Below are 14,321 nucleotides of genomic sequence, written 5' to 3'. Positions count from 1 at the left end.
AACCCAAAAGACTCTAGGATTTTTTATATTCTTTTAACTCCTTAAGGACACAGCCATATTTCACCTTAAGGACCAGGCAATTTTTTGCAAATCTGACCAGTGTCACTTTAAGTGGTGATACCTTTAAAACGCTTTGACTTATCCAGGCTATTCTGAGATTGTTTTTTCGTCACATATACTTCATGACACTGGTAAAATGAAGTAAAAAATAATAATTTTTATTTATAAAAAATGCCAAATTTACCAAAAATTTAAAAAAATTGCTAATTTCCAAGTTTCAATTTCTCTACTTCTATAATACATAGTAATACCTACAAAAATAGTTATTACTTTACATTCCCCATATGTCTACTTCATGTTTCTGCCGTTTACAGAAACACCCCATATGTGGCTGTACACTACTGTACGGCCACACAGTGGGGAGTAGAGGGAAAGGAGCACCAATTGGTTTTTGGAGGGCTGATTTTTATGGACTGGTTTATTTACACCGTGTCCTGTTTCAACCCCCAAGATGCACCCCTGGAGTAGAAACTCCCTAAAAGTGACCCCATTTTGGAAACTACGGGATAAGGTGGAGGTTTTGTTGGGATTATTTTTAGGGTACATATGATTTTTGGTTGCTCTATAGTACATTTTTGTGAGGTAAGGTTACCAAAAATTGAAATTCCATCTCCATTTGCCATTAACTGTTGAGGAACACCTAAAGGGTTAATAAAGTTTCTAAAATCAGTTTTGAATACCTTGAGGGGTGTTGTTTCTTAGATGGGGTCACTTTTAGGGAGTTTTTACTCTAGGGGGGCATCAGGGGGGCTTCAAAAGGAACATGGTGTCAATAAAAAAGGCCATCAAAATCGGCCTTCTAGAAACCATGTCGGTCCTTTCCTTTTGCGCCCTGCCTTTTAGTGATACAGCAGTTTACGACCACAAATGTGGCATTTCTGTAAACTGCAGTATCAGGGTAATAAATATTAAGTTTTGTTTGGTTGTTAATCCTTGCTTTGTTATCGGAAAAAACGGATTGTAATGGAAAAGTGACAAAAATAGCAGTTTTGGCACAGTTTTTATTTTTTACCGTGTTAATCTGGGGGGGTTAGGTCATGGGGTATTTTTATAGAGGAGATTCTTACGGACGCAGCGATACCTAATAAGTCTACTTTTTTACAATTATTTAGGTTTTAGACTATATTATCCTTTTTGATACAAAAAAAAATTTTTGTATCTTTAAAGTCTAAGAGTCTTTTTTTTTAAGTTTTTTAGCCGATTATCTTATGTAGAAGCTAATTTTTTGCGGGATGAGAGGACGGTTTTATTGGCACTATTTTGGGGGCTATATGACTTTTTGATCGCTTGCTATTAAAATTCTTTTTTGCACCTTTTTTTTGGGACCCTGTTAATCCGGGGGGTTAGGTCATGGGGTATTTTTATAGAGGAGATTATTACCGATGCAGCGATACCTAATTTGTATTTATTTGTATTATTATTTGTTTTTACAATTTTTTGGGGTGTCTCAAATCTGAGAACCAGTTTTTTATCCGATAGTCAGTGGCCTAATTGGGATATAAATTTAGTACGCCATGGAAGTGTTATACTCCCTGAAGCAACCGTCAATGCAGAGGCCCGGATGATCGGGGCACGTGTCGCACAATAGTGTCCTTCTGTGTCCCCCTCCTGCGACACACTCTGCACTTTTTGGGGGTTCGTCCCTTCTTTCCAGTATGGGGGACCACACCTGGAAAGTGTTGGCCAGGGACGATCCAGGCGCCTCCAGTTCCCGATTTACTCCGGCCAGTTCTTTCCCGGTCTGAAAAGATCAGGGCCTTGAGGACTGCCTCATAGAACTGAAGGAATGTCACTGTGTTGCCAGCACTTTTTAGTTTTTTAGCCGATTATCTTATGTAGAAGCTAATTTTTTGCGGGATGAGAGGACGGTTTTATTGGCACTATTTTGGGGGCTATATGACTTTTTGATCGCTTGCTATCAAAATTCTTTTTTTGCACCTTTTTTTTTGGGACCGTGTTAATCTGGGGGGTTAGGTCATGGGGTATTTTTGTAGAGGAGATTATTACCGACGCAGCGATACCTAATTTGTATTTTTTTTTTTTATTATTTGTTTTTACAATTTTTTGGGGTGTCTCAAGTCTGAGAACCAGTTTTTTATCCGATAGTCAGTGGCTAAATTGGGATATAAATTTAGTACGCCATGGAAGTGTTATACTCCCTGAAGCAAACGTCAATGCAGAGGCCCGGATGATCGGGGTACGTGCGCGCAGTAGTGTCCTTCCATGTCCCCCTCCTGCGACACACTCTGCACTTTTTGGAGGTTCGTCCCTTCTTTCCAGTATGGGGGACCACACCTGGAAAGTGTTGGCCAGGGACGATCCGGGCGCCTCCAGTTCCCGATTTACTCCGGCCAGCTCTTTCCCGGTCCGAAAAGATCAGGGCCTTGAGGACTGCCTCATAGAACTGAAGGAATGTCACTGCGTTGCCAGCACTCCGGGACAGCACAAAATAGTTGTACATGGCAACCTGCACCAAGTAGACCGCAACATTTTTGTACCATGCCCGGGTTTTGCGCATGGCTTTATATGGCTTGAGGACTTGATCATAGAGATCAACTCCTCCCATATAGCGATTGTAGTCAACGATACAATCGGGCTTGAGGACCGTTGCCACGGTACCTCGCACAGGGACAGGGGTGATGCCGTTACCATGAATTGTGGACAGTACAATCACACCACCGATCACCATCCTGTTCCGGGTTATCAGGTCCTCAGAGACCCGAATAACCCGGAAACGCAGCAAACCACATATCTGAATTGACCTGCGGTTTGCTGCGATCGCCTACACGGGGGGGGGGGGGGGGTTGGGGGGTTCACAGGATTTGAGCAGGCACCGGGTTCCTTAAGTACCAGGACATAAGGGCATACCTATACACCCTGTGTCCGGAAAAAGTTACACAATAGCACAAAAATGTTCAGACAATTAAGATTTCTAAAACTAAAATTACATCAAATAAGGAAATAATATGCAAGGTGGGCTTTAATATATAGACAGGAACCAGGGAAACACATTCTGGATCAATATTGTAAATGTAATAATGCAAAACTATACCTCAGATTAAAAAGAAGGACATTTAAGGAGCAAAGAGGGACAGAGGGACTTGCGTCAAAAAGAGGAACTGTCCCTCCAAAAGAGGGACATTTGGGAAGTATGATAACATACTACTGCCAATTAATGCAGCAATAAAGTGTTCACTGGTTACCTTTCAGATGTAAGGGCATAAAGTTCATCCTCTGGACACCAAAATCTAATGTGCAATCTAGTTTTTATGGAGGCCTCCCTACTGTGTGTACTATTATTGGGGCAAAGAAAGATTGGGTGTCATATATGCCCATTCCTTTGGTATTCTGCTGCATAAGTCACTGCTCTATTCCAATTAAATTTTATTGAAATTTAAAAAGAAAACTATCATCATATGTGTTTGGTCGGCTTAAAGAGGACCTTTCATGGGTCCAGACATTATAAACTAAGTATCAGCACTTACTATTTTTCTGTGTGCCGCTCCGTTTGCCCGCTGTGGCCCCCGTTGTATTCTCCTGCCTGGTATGCTAATTTTAGCATCGGTACAGGGAGGACGAGACTGCCCTGAGCGTCTCCTTCTCCCTGACTATAGCGCTGTCCAATTGCAGCTTAGAGCGTCACAGCCAGGGACAAGGCAAGTTTTTTTTCTCCCGGGCTGTGACTCACTCGCCTGCGATTGGACCGCGCTATAGCCAGGGAGAAGAAGATGCCCATTAGGAAACAGGGCAGTCTCGTGCTCCCTGTACCAATGCTAAAATTTGCATACCAGGCGGGAGAATACAACAGGGGCCACAGCGGACAAATGTAACGGCACCCATAAAAAATAGTAAGTGCAGTAAGATCCCTGCACAATGCCCGACATATCCTGATACTTAGTGTATAATGTTTGGACCCATGAAAGGTCCTCTTTAAGTCCAACAATATATTTAGCCTATCTATGTCCCCTTAACATGTTCATGTTAAAAAAAAAAATTACTAATGATGCACATCATTACTTTTAGAATTATCATAATACTCATAATGCTTTTAGTCAATGTTCAATAAGGCTTTGTTATTACTAAAATATATACTAAAATGTTATATGCAAAATAGCTAAAATTATAACAACATAGCTTCTTATTACATTAATATATCAAACAATATAATCTTAGCTTAATTATGCCCTTTGAGAATAGAGAAAACTGAATGCAAACTTCAATTTACAGCTGTTTGGTGGGGAGATCCTGAAATATTATATATGGAAAAAATATTATTTATTGTGCCCAGCACTCAGTGTATATTCATGATGGAAAATCTGTATATTCACAAATGAGGGCTATTCATCTGCCAAATGCTGCATTCTTCAGCTGTCCAGAGCTGCATCAGTCGCACTCCTTCAGCCTTTGTGTTCATCTCGAAGCCTCTTCATCCAAATTGTTCATCATCTTGATAGTGGAGTTTTATCTTACTCTAGTGCAGCTGTAGTCAGCCTATCAAAAGTGTAGAAAGATACAAGAGAGCAAGGCTCAAATAAAAGACAGACGTAATGGCCAGTACACACATGAGAATAATTTGTACCTTCTCAATAATAAAAAAAAGAGGACAGGCTAATTACTGGCGTAAGTAGGGCAGCCTGTGGATCTTCATGTCAAAAGGATAGGAGTAATTATTTGCCATCAAAGAACATTCAGATTGAGACACAAAAGCAGACCCCCAGACCCCTTGCAAATAGATCTTACTAATATACATACTCTGGAGCAGCATTTAATATCCTGCCTAATTCATGAGCAGTAACACAGTGACATGGAACATAACTCTGCACTAAAATGATGTGTATCCCCCCACTTCTCGCTAATATTTCTCTACAAATGTGAATATTATGCATTGTAGATACTATATTAACAGCTTGTACAAAACTTTTCAATACAATATATTAATTTAAATTGCATTTATGTATGTATTTATTTTTAATGGAAACCTACATTTAATAACAAGTCCACACTTAAAGATGTATACAACTTTTTTTAAAGGCTGTGTTAATTTTTAATTTTAATTGTTATTCCACTGCATCTAAAATGAAAAATGAAGCAACTCTTCAAAAAGTCTTAATCAACAATTTTCTTCTCTTCCATGCCTAGTTCCTTTGCATATGAATGCACCTCAGTAGTAAAATCCAACAAACCAGCCCAGTGTGACCAATAATGCAGCTATGCTTGATTCCATCTTTCCCCTACTTTATGATTACTGAATGTGTATGATTGAATATTGAGACTACACAGAGTTTGTAGTCTGTTTCTATGGCGAAGAGTAGGCCTGTATAATTAATAATGTCCGGTATAACTTTTTGAAGTCTATTAGCGAGAACTTTTGTGAACATTTTTAGATCATTGTTCAAAAGGGAAATTGGCCTGTAATTTTGGCAGAGGAGGGGATCTTTCTCTTCTTTTGGTATTACGGTAATGTTTGCTGTGAGTTTCTAGCCTAAATTCAAAATCTTGTCCAACACAATTAAATGGTCACAAATAGGTAAATATAAAAGGTATCTAGAGATCTGGTCCAAGTGGAACAATTTTATTTCCACAGATAAAATTAATAACTACCTAGATTAACGGGGAATCCCCGTATTTCAGTTTCTTGTGTTAAAGTAATGACACACATGTGACATTGTTCTTTGTTTCTGTTTATGTTCAATTATTTCCTGTTCCCACTTCTTTCCCCATCTCCCCCCCCCCCCCCCCCACACCATTTCTTTACTTACTTTCCCTCGGCAAGCAGGTACTTTTGCAGAACTATTATTAGTTTGAGGTTCAAGACGATTAATACATAGGTCTATATATAATAGGTTTCTCTTATTCACAATATAACTTTTAATGTAACAAGAATGGTTAAGCTAACTATTGTACTAACATTACAAATTGAATAAAGTACTAATCCTACATAGTAGGTATGGTAATAAAGGAAAAGCATTTTTAGTAAGGTAAACTTGTATTACGTTAGATAGCCTCTTATCTTAAGCAGGTCTCATAAGACTTCTTGGAATTAGATTAGATAATCTGTTGTAATGCTGAACGTGTTTCCACGTTATGTGGATATGTACGCAGTTTATGAAGTTAAAGAATAAGAGATTTTCATGCCTGGGACAACAGGCTGTTTTTTTTTCACTGAGTGTTCAAACAGGTTTTATACCAAAATGGTATTCTATGACAATATGTAAGAATCTTTGATTGTTGATTACTATACAAAACTCTTGAATTCTAATACCTGCTTCCTTTTACCAATTTGATTTGGTTTTTGTTATCATCTATAATCCTGAATACTTTAATAAAACTTACATTTACAAGAGTAGGTCTGTATAAGGAGCTGTAGTCTTCGGCTGCTTAGCTGCAGAAAAAAAATAAAAAATAGCTTTGTGACGAATTACTTTGTCAGGAAGCACATTTTTTTGTAAGTCGCAGAGAAATTTACAGAAAAAGAAATAAAATCATATTTGCCTCCTCCATTTGCTCGCAATGGGCTGGCCGCTGTCATCTTGCTTGAAGATCGGAAGCAAAATCTTGCACGGCACAAGATGATGTTGTTACGCTGGCCGGCGCATGGGATTTAGGCCGAGATCTTCAATCAAGAAGGTGTCAGGCAGCCCATCACGAGCAAATGGAGGAGGTAAGTATGATTTTTTTTTTTGTTTTTTTACACTATTTCAGGTTAAATCCATTCGCTACCATGAAGCACAAGGAAATTTTGCTTTGCGGCGAATCAAATTTGTCCTGAAATTCAGATCGCATTTCACTTTTGCATCTCACTCACAAAATCTGTTACAAAAGTGGATATAACCTTTAAAGGGACTCTGTCTCCACAGAAGACCATTTCTAACTGTTCTTACAGCACTGTTGCTATAGCCCTTTTCAAATATACCTTTATGTCCAGAACAACGTTCACCATCCCCCAAAAACATGTTTCTGTAAATATGCTAATTCGGTTGAAAAGAGCCCAATGAACTGTATTTAACCATGTTGGAGCCCAGCTATGCCCAACAGCAGTTAGCCCCGTTCCTCCTGTCCCGTCCTCTTCTTTTCTTCACCACCTAGCTGCAGTGATATCATCATGGTGCCAATTTAACCCTTATGCAGAATGCTGGTGCATGTGCATTTCTGTTATTGAAGCTGCTGCCAGCAGAAGATAAGAGACTGCATGTTTCCTTTCTGTGTGCACTCGCAGCCTGTGCAATATTTGGAGCTGCTGTATGATGACGTCACCACAGGTAGGAGATGAAGAGAAGAAGAGAAAGGGAGAAGAGGGGCTCACTGCTGATGGGCATAGTTAAGTACTGCAAATCCACATGCTATGCTTTGATTTATAACTGCCTCTCATCATAATTAACATTGCTTCTCAGCCTAATAAATAGTATACAGTCCCCTATGTTGCATGCTTAATATGAGGCATTAGTATGCATTTTGTTCAAAAAGCATAAGTCCACTCACCATGACAAGATTGCCTCCTCGAGTGGGGACCTACTCTAAATCTGGCACAGCACTGCGCCATACCAGCAGGCCTCAGGACCAAGCAGCAAAACAGCACAGCTACTGCTTGACAATGCCACCCTGGCACTGGGCCCCACCAACCCACCAGCACAGCACCACAGCAACAATGGCGCACCACAGTTAAGTACTGCCCCTTGGGTTATTTCAACCTAACTAGCATATTTGTAAGAACGTGTTTTTCGGAGGACAGTGAACATTGGACATAAATGTATATTTGAAAAGGAATAAAGCAGGACAACAGTAAACAGTCTAGGGTGGTGACATATTCCCTTTAAGACAAAACAGTGGCATAATTATTAGTAAGCTTGTAGAAAATGCTGCACATAAGACTGTTTTAGAGTTTTACAATACATAAACGAAGAAAGAAGTGCAATATGGGTAGGACTTTTAGGTACCAAAATGAAAGCAGGTGGCAAACGGATGCTCAGAGGGCTACATTCGGGCCTTGTGATAGTGAAGATCGGTAAAGTAGGGGTGTGTAGAGGCACAGCTGTGGTCCAAAACACCAGGGAACAATATATGCTTTGTTTAATAATGGAAGGACCATGCATTTCGGGGCTGGATGGCCCCTTTGCCATATTCAATACATAATTGAACACCTCATACAAGAGTTTTAGAATAGAAAGTTACCTTGAAAAGGAACATTTGAAAAAAGAGACAAAGGATGAATGCAATTGTAGGATAAAAACAAGCAAGATGTGGAAACAGGAAAGACTAGACTACACTACATTAAAACCAGGAAAATGTCCCATCACATATGTATATGACAATCTCATATTATAACTTACTTATAGACTTCTTATGCCAAATGAGACTCATTTTAGCATAGGTTAGATTGGTATGTCAGGATACTGTTGGCTCACTTGTAGTTAAAAGCTCAACCTGCAAAGATGTTTCATATTTTATATTTTAGATGCATTCAACCAATAAAAAATAGTCAAAAATGTGGATATACCCTTCAACATTACTGATGGAAAATATGTATTTTAAAGACTTACAGATTTCTTTTAACCTCCAACCCCCAACTGTGCTTATATTTCAGAGGAAACAGACTGCAAAAAGCCTGAACTGACTTACAGAGACTGCTGACCAAAGAGCTTAATATACTTATGTAATGTCTCTGTAGACCTGAAAACCTTGTATTTCAGTTGACGAATGGAGGCTGGAAAGTAGCAAACTATATTTTCCCACTCAGTTTTAGAATTAGTAGTATTCTAAACCATTGGTTTTGATAAATTACTAGATTAGCACTATTTTAAGGTGTCTTGGAACAGGACCTCGAGGAAGCCTTCAAATCTGTATTGGAAAGTGGTATCAAGTGTTGAAGGTAGAAGTAAAAGTAGGCATTAATTACAATGAAAATCAGTTTAAGGCAGGTCACATCTAAATTTGTAGTCAATCCTCTAGGAAAAACAAACACAACCAACACAGCTTTGGATTTGATTACATAGCATGCAAGAAAAATGTGCTACACCGTTGTCTTTTATTAAAACTGCTTTTGGGCATTGTGTTTGCCACAGGGATTTTAATAAAACATTAGTAATAGCCTATTGGACTCTGGTACTTGGGCTCTCTGGCTCATTGTTAGTTAAGCAGTAAGCTATTTCTTTCGATAAATTTATTTTACAGCATCAATAAAACACTGCAACAGTAGAATCCACCAAAAGAAATGGCAGAAAGAACAAATCCGAAGAGAAGCTAAACTACCATATTGAAGACAGCTGTGAATTCAGAGGGTAAAAAAAACACATATAGATTTCATATTTGATAAGTCGCCATAAGATAGCTAGCTGAATTTTATTAGACTAGAAAAGGGGCATAAACAGATTATATAATAGGACCCCATGGCAAAATCCTGAATGGGTTGCATCCACTCAAAGAGCGCCGACAAATGTACTTTCTTATGTTAAAGCTAATGTCCATGTACTTTCATTATATATCTGCTGTAAATGAGGATGTTTTAACACACTGAGCTATAGAGAATCTGCTTTACACACAGTCATTGGGATAAATGATAAAAATCTCTTAACCTGTATATTCCAGTAGAAGGAGCTGTACATTTGGTTGCTGTCTTATATAGATTCTACATACTGTATATACCTTAAAGAAACCATTACTCTAACATGTTTTTATGATTTACCTTAATTCTGACATGTTTCGAAAGTGTCTAATTCACAGATTACAGTGACATATACCCTCTAGAATGATATAGTATGATTATTTTAAACATAATTAAATCTTGGATATACCTAGGTTGCAATATTTGGTATAAAAGCTACAGAGGGGACATCATGTATCAGAGGTGTTCCTCTGTTTTTATTTTCCCACCTGGAGTATCCTAATTGCATCCAGATGTATACTATGAGGGTATATATGTCACGCTTTGCTAAACCACATGTCACATTCCTATTGGCTCATTTGTATTTTAAGGCTGTTTGGGTGATACCCAGGGCTTGTCTAATAAAGTGAGGGTTCTCTGCCGATTGCAGTTGAAAGACTTTGATGGCTCATATACCACCATGCTTCATATCGCCTCATTCTTTTACCTCTAAACTAAATAAAATAAAAATCGATTTGAATTGGAGCACGGCAGATAGAGATGGTCTTGCAGTTCGCCCCGGCGGTCGTTTCGAGACGAACTTTGCTCGTTCGCTATTTGTCGAACATGCTAACATATGACGATGTTCGCACGCACCATATTCTTTTGCATTGTGCCGTACTTTGACCCATGACACATCCATCAGGTGCGACAGGACAGCCAATTGAGATGTTTCAGCACATTGACACACCCCAACCCTATAACAGAACCCGATCTGGCAGCCATTTTACATTCTGCGTTTTGCCAGTGTAAGGAGAGGTTGGTTTGTGGAGCAGGGAAAGACTGTTAATGACACCAAGCACTAGCTAATAGGGCCACAGAAGTCATTTTAGGACTGGAATAGGTGTGCTATCGATAGGTTTGATATTAATAGAAACTGATCGAGGGGTGTGATATACAACATAGAAAATATAATATAGTGCATTTGTACTGTGTAGCATTTGTGTGTGGTTCTGCTTAGATACCGCAGGTATATAGAGTGACAAGCGTTATTGGAACAACGATTTGAAATGGGTGTGATATACCTGTTGCACAAAAAAAATAATAATGATTGAGGTGTGCGATATACTTGCATTCATAAAATACTAATTAAGGTGTTCTGTATGCCTGTTTCTTCAAAATACTGATTAATGGGGTGTGAAATATCTGCTTCTACAAAATACTAATTAAGGGGTTCTATATGCCTGTTTCCACAAAATACTGATTGAGGGGTGCGATATACATGATTTTACAAAATACTGATTGAGGGGTGCGATATACCTACTTCCACAAAATACTGATTAAATGTTTTGATATACCTGCTTCCACAAAATACTGATTGAGAGGTGCGATATACCTGCTTCCACAAAATACTGATTAAGGGGTTTGATATACCTGCTTCCACAAAAAAACTGATTGAGGAGTGCAATATACCTGCTTCCACCAAATATTGATTCAGGGTGTTCTATATGCCTGTTTCCACAAAATACTGATTGAGGGGTGGAGTATACCTGCTTCTACAAAATACTCATTAATGGGTTTTATATACCTGCTTCAACAAAATACTAATTGAGGGGTGTGATATACCTGCTTCCTCCAAATATTGATTAAGGCCTGCGATACATGGGCTTCCAAAAAATACTGATTAAGGGGAGCGATATAACTGCTTCTACAAAATTATGATTCAGGTGTTCTATATACCTGTTTCCACAAAATACTAATTAAGGGGTTTGATATACCCGCTTCCACAAAATATAGATTGAGTGGTGAATATTCCTTGCTTCCACAAAATAATGATTCAGGGGTGCGATATAACTGCTTCCACAAAATACTGATTAAGGGGTTTGATATAACTGTTTCCACAAATTACTGATTAAAGCATGTGATATAGCTACATCTACAAAATATTGATTAAGGGGTTGTATATACCTGCTTCCACAAAATACTGATTGAGGGGTGCAATATACCTGCTTCACAAAATATTGATTGAGGGGAGCGATATACCTGCTTCCACAAAATACTGATTATGGGGTTTGCTATACCTGCTTCCACAAAATACAAATTGAGGGGGGCGATATATCTGCTTTCACAAAATACTGATTCAGGTATTCTATATACGTGATTCCACAAAATACTGATTAAGGCGTCGGATATACCTGCTTCTACAAAATACTGATTAAGGGGTTTAATATACTTGCTTCTACAAAATACTAATTGAGGGGTGCGATACACCTGCTTCCACCAAATATTGATTAAGGCATGCGATACATGGGCTTCCACAAAATACTTATTGAGGGGAGCGATATACCTGTTTCTACAAAATACTGATTAAGGGGTTCTATATGCCTTCTTCCACAAATCACTGTTTGAGGGGTGCAATATATCTGCTTCCACAAAATGCTGATTAAGGGGTTTAATATACTGCTTCCACAAAATACATATTGAGAGGTGCAATATACCTACTTTCACAAAATACTGATTAAGGGGTTTGATATACCCGCTTCCACAAAAAACTGATTGAGGGTTGCGAAATACCTACTTCCACCAAATATTGATTCATGTGTTCTATATACCTATTTCCACAAAATACTGATTAAGGGGTTTGATATACCCGCTTCCACAAAATACAGATTAAGGGGTGTGATATACCTGCTTCCACAAAATACTGATTGAGGGGTGCGATATACCTGCTTCCACAAAATATTGATTGAGGCCTGCGATACACCTTCTTCCACAAAATACTGATTGAGGGGTGAGATATACCTGCTTCTACAAAATACTGATTAAGGGTTTCAATATACCTGCTTCCACAAAATACAGATTGAGCAGTGCGATATACCTGCTTCCACAAAATACTGATTAAGGTGTTTGATATACCTGCTTCCACAAAATACTGATTAAGGGGTTTGATATACCTGTTCCACAAAATACTGATTAAGGAGTGCGATATACCTGCTTCCACAAAATAGTGATTGAGCGGTGCGATATGACTGCTTCCACAAAATACTGATTAAGGGGTTTGATATACCTGCTTCCACAAAATACTGATTAAGCGGTTTGATATACCTGCTTCTGCAAAATACTGATTGAGGGGTGCAATATACGTGTTTCCACCAAATATTGATTCAGGTGTTCTATATACCTGTTTCCACAAAATACTGATTGAGGGGTTTGATATACCTGCTTCTACAAAATACTGATTAAGGGGTTCTATATACGTGCTTCCACAAAACACTGATTGAGACCTGCGATATACCTGCTTCCACAAATACTGTTCTAATCTAGGGACTTTGGCACAGGGTCATTTTAAAAATGACAATCAGAGGAAGAGGCAGGCCATTCCGCAGGGGTGGTAAGGGTGCATGCGATTACGTCAAAGGATGCACCACAGTTGGTTCAGTGGCTTGCTCAGCCTTCCACTTGTGCACCCTCCTCATCCTCTGTATCTGCACTCTCCTCATTCTCTGCTGTGTGCACCCCCAAAGATACCACCAACACCACCATCACCATAGCCCCTCCATTTGAGTCAGAGGATTTTTTTCCCTCATCCATTCAAAGACCTTACCGATGCGCAGCCAATCTTGGCATCGGATTAGGAAGAGGAGACAGCATTGGCCGCTACCCAGCTGTTTGATGACAGTACCCAAATGAGCCCAAGTAGGGTGGTTCCTGCTATTGCTGCCTACTCCGAGATCTCTAATGTCAGTGGTGGTGAAGGTGACGAAGATGACATGTCGAGGGAGGTCACGTAGTGCTCACAAGAGAGGAAGAGGAGGGGAGTTCAGAGAGAGATGGAGCAGCAGATAGGGAGGAGAAGGAGGAGAAGCAGGCAGAACTCACAGTGCACAGGAGGCAAAAAGCAGACTGAAAATGTATCTGGAGCGAGCCATTCACCATGCACGGTCACATCTTGTGCTCCCAGTATGCCGACACATGGCTCTGCAGAGTGGGCTTTCTTAACGTGTCAGTTGCTGACAATAGTGTTGTCATCTGCAGACTGTGCTGTCAACGCATAAGTCGCGGTAAGCCCAACACTCACCTACGGACGACCGCCTTAAGAAGGCACCTGGCCTCCCATCACCGAGCCCAGAGGACAAAGCCACACTACCAGCGCTCCAGGTCCTACCTCTTCTCCTTCTCCTCTCTCCTCCCATTTATACTCCACTCCACCTTCAACCGTGCCCTCCTTGCGTTCATCTGGCTGAAGCAAAATTTGTGGCCATTGGCACACCGCAATGGAAGGTCCCCGGAAGGAAATATTTCTCCCATAAGTACATCCCAGTGTTATATGGCCACGTTTAGGGGCAAGTGAATATATCTCTAACCACAGACACATGGTCTAGCAAACACAGACAGGGAAGGTACATGACTTTTACTGCCTACTGGGTGAACCTTCTGACAGCCCTCAAGCATATAACCCATGGCACCCGTGTGGATTTGGTGTTGCCGCCACGGATTGCATGCAGGCCTGCCTCTTCTTCTCCTCCTCCTACTCCAGGGGTGTAAGAAGAGCAGGATTTAAACTTTTTGGTGATCCCTGGTTTTGTCCGTGGCTAGGTAAAAGGAGACAGAGGACGACATTCTCCTTGACGATGAGCAGGAGCCAGGGTGCTCCACCACTTTCAATTTAGTGCAAATGGGGGCC

Source organism: Bufo gargarizans, chromosome 4, assembly GCF_014858855.1.
Source record: "Bufo gargarizans isolate SCDJY-AF-19 chromosome 4, ASM1485885v1, whole genome shotgun sequence".
NCBI classification, from domain to species: domain Eukaryota; kingdom Metazoa; phylum Chordata; class Amphibia; order Anura; family Bufonidae; genus Bufo; species Bufo gargarizans.
Note: the sequence above shows the minus strand (reverse complement) of the source record.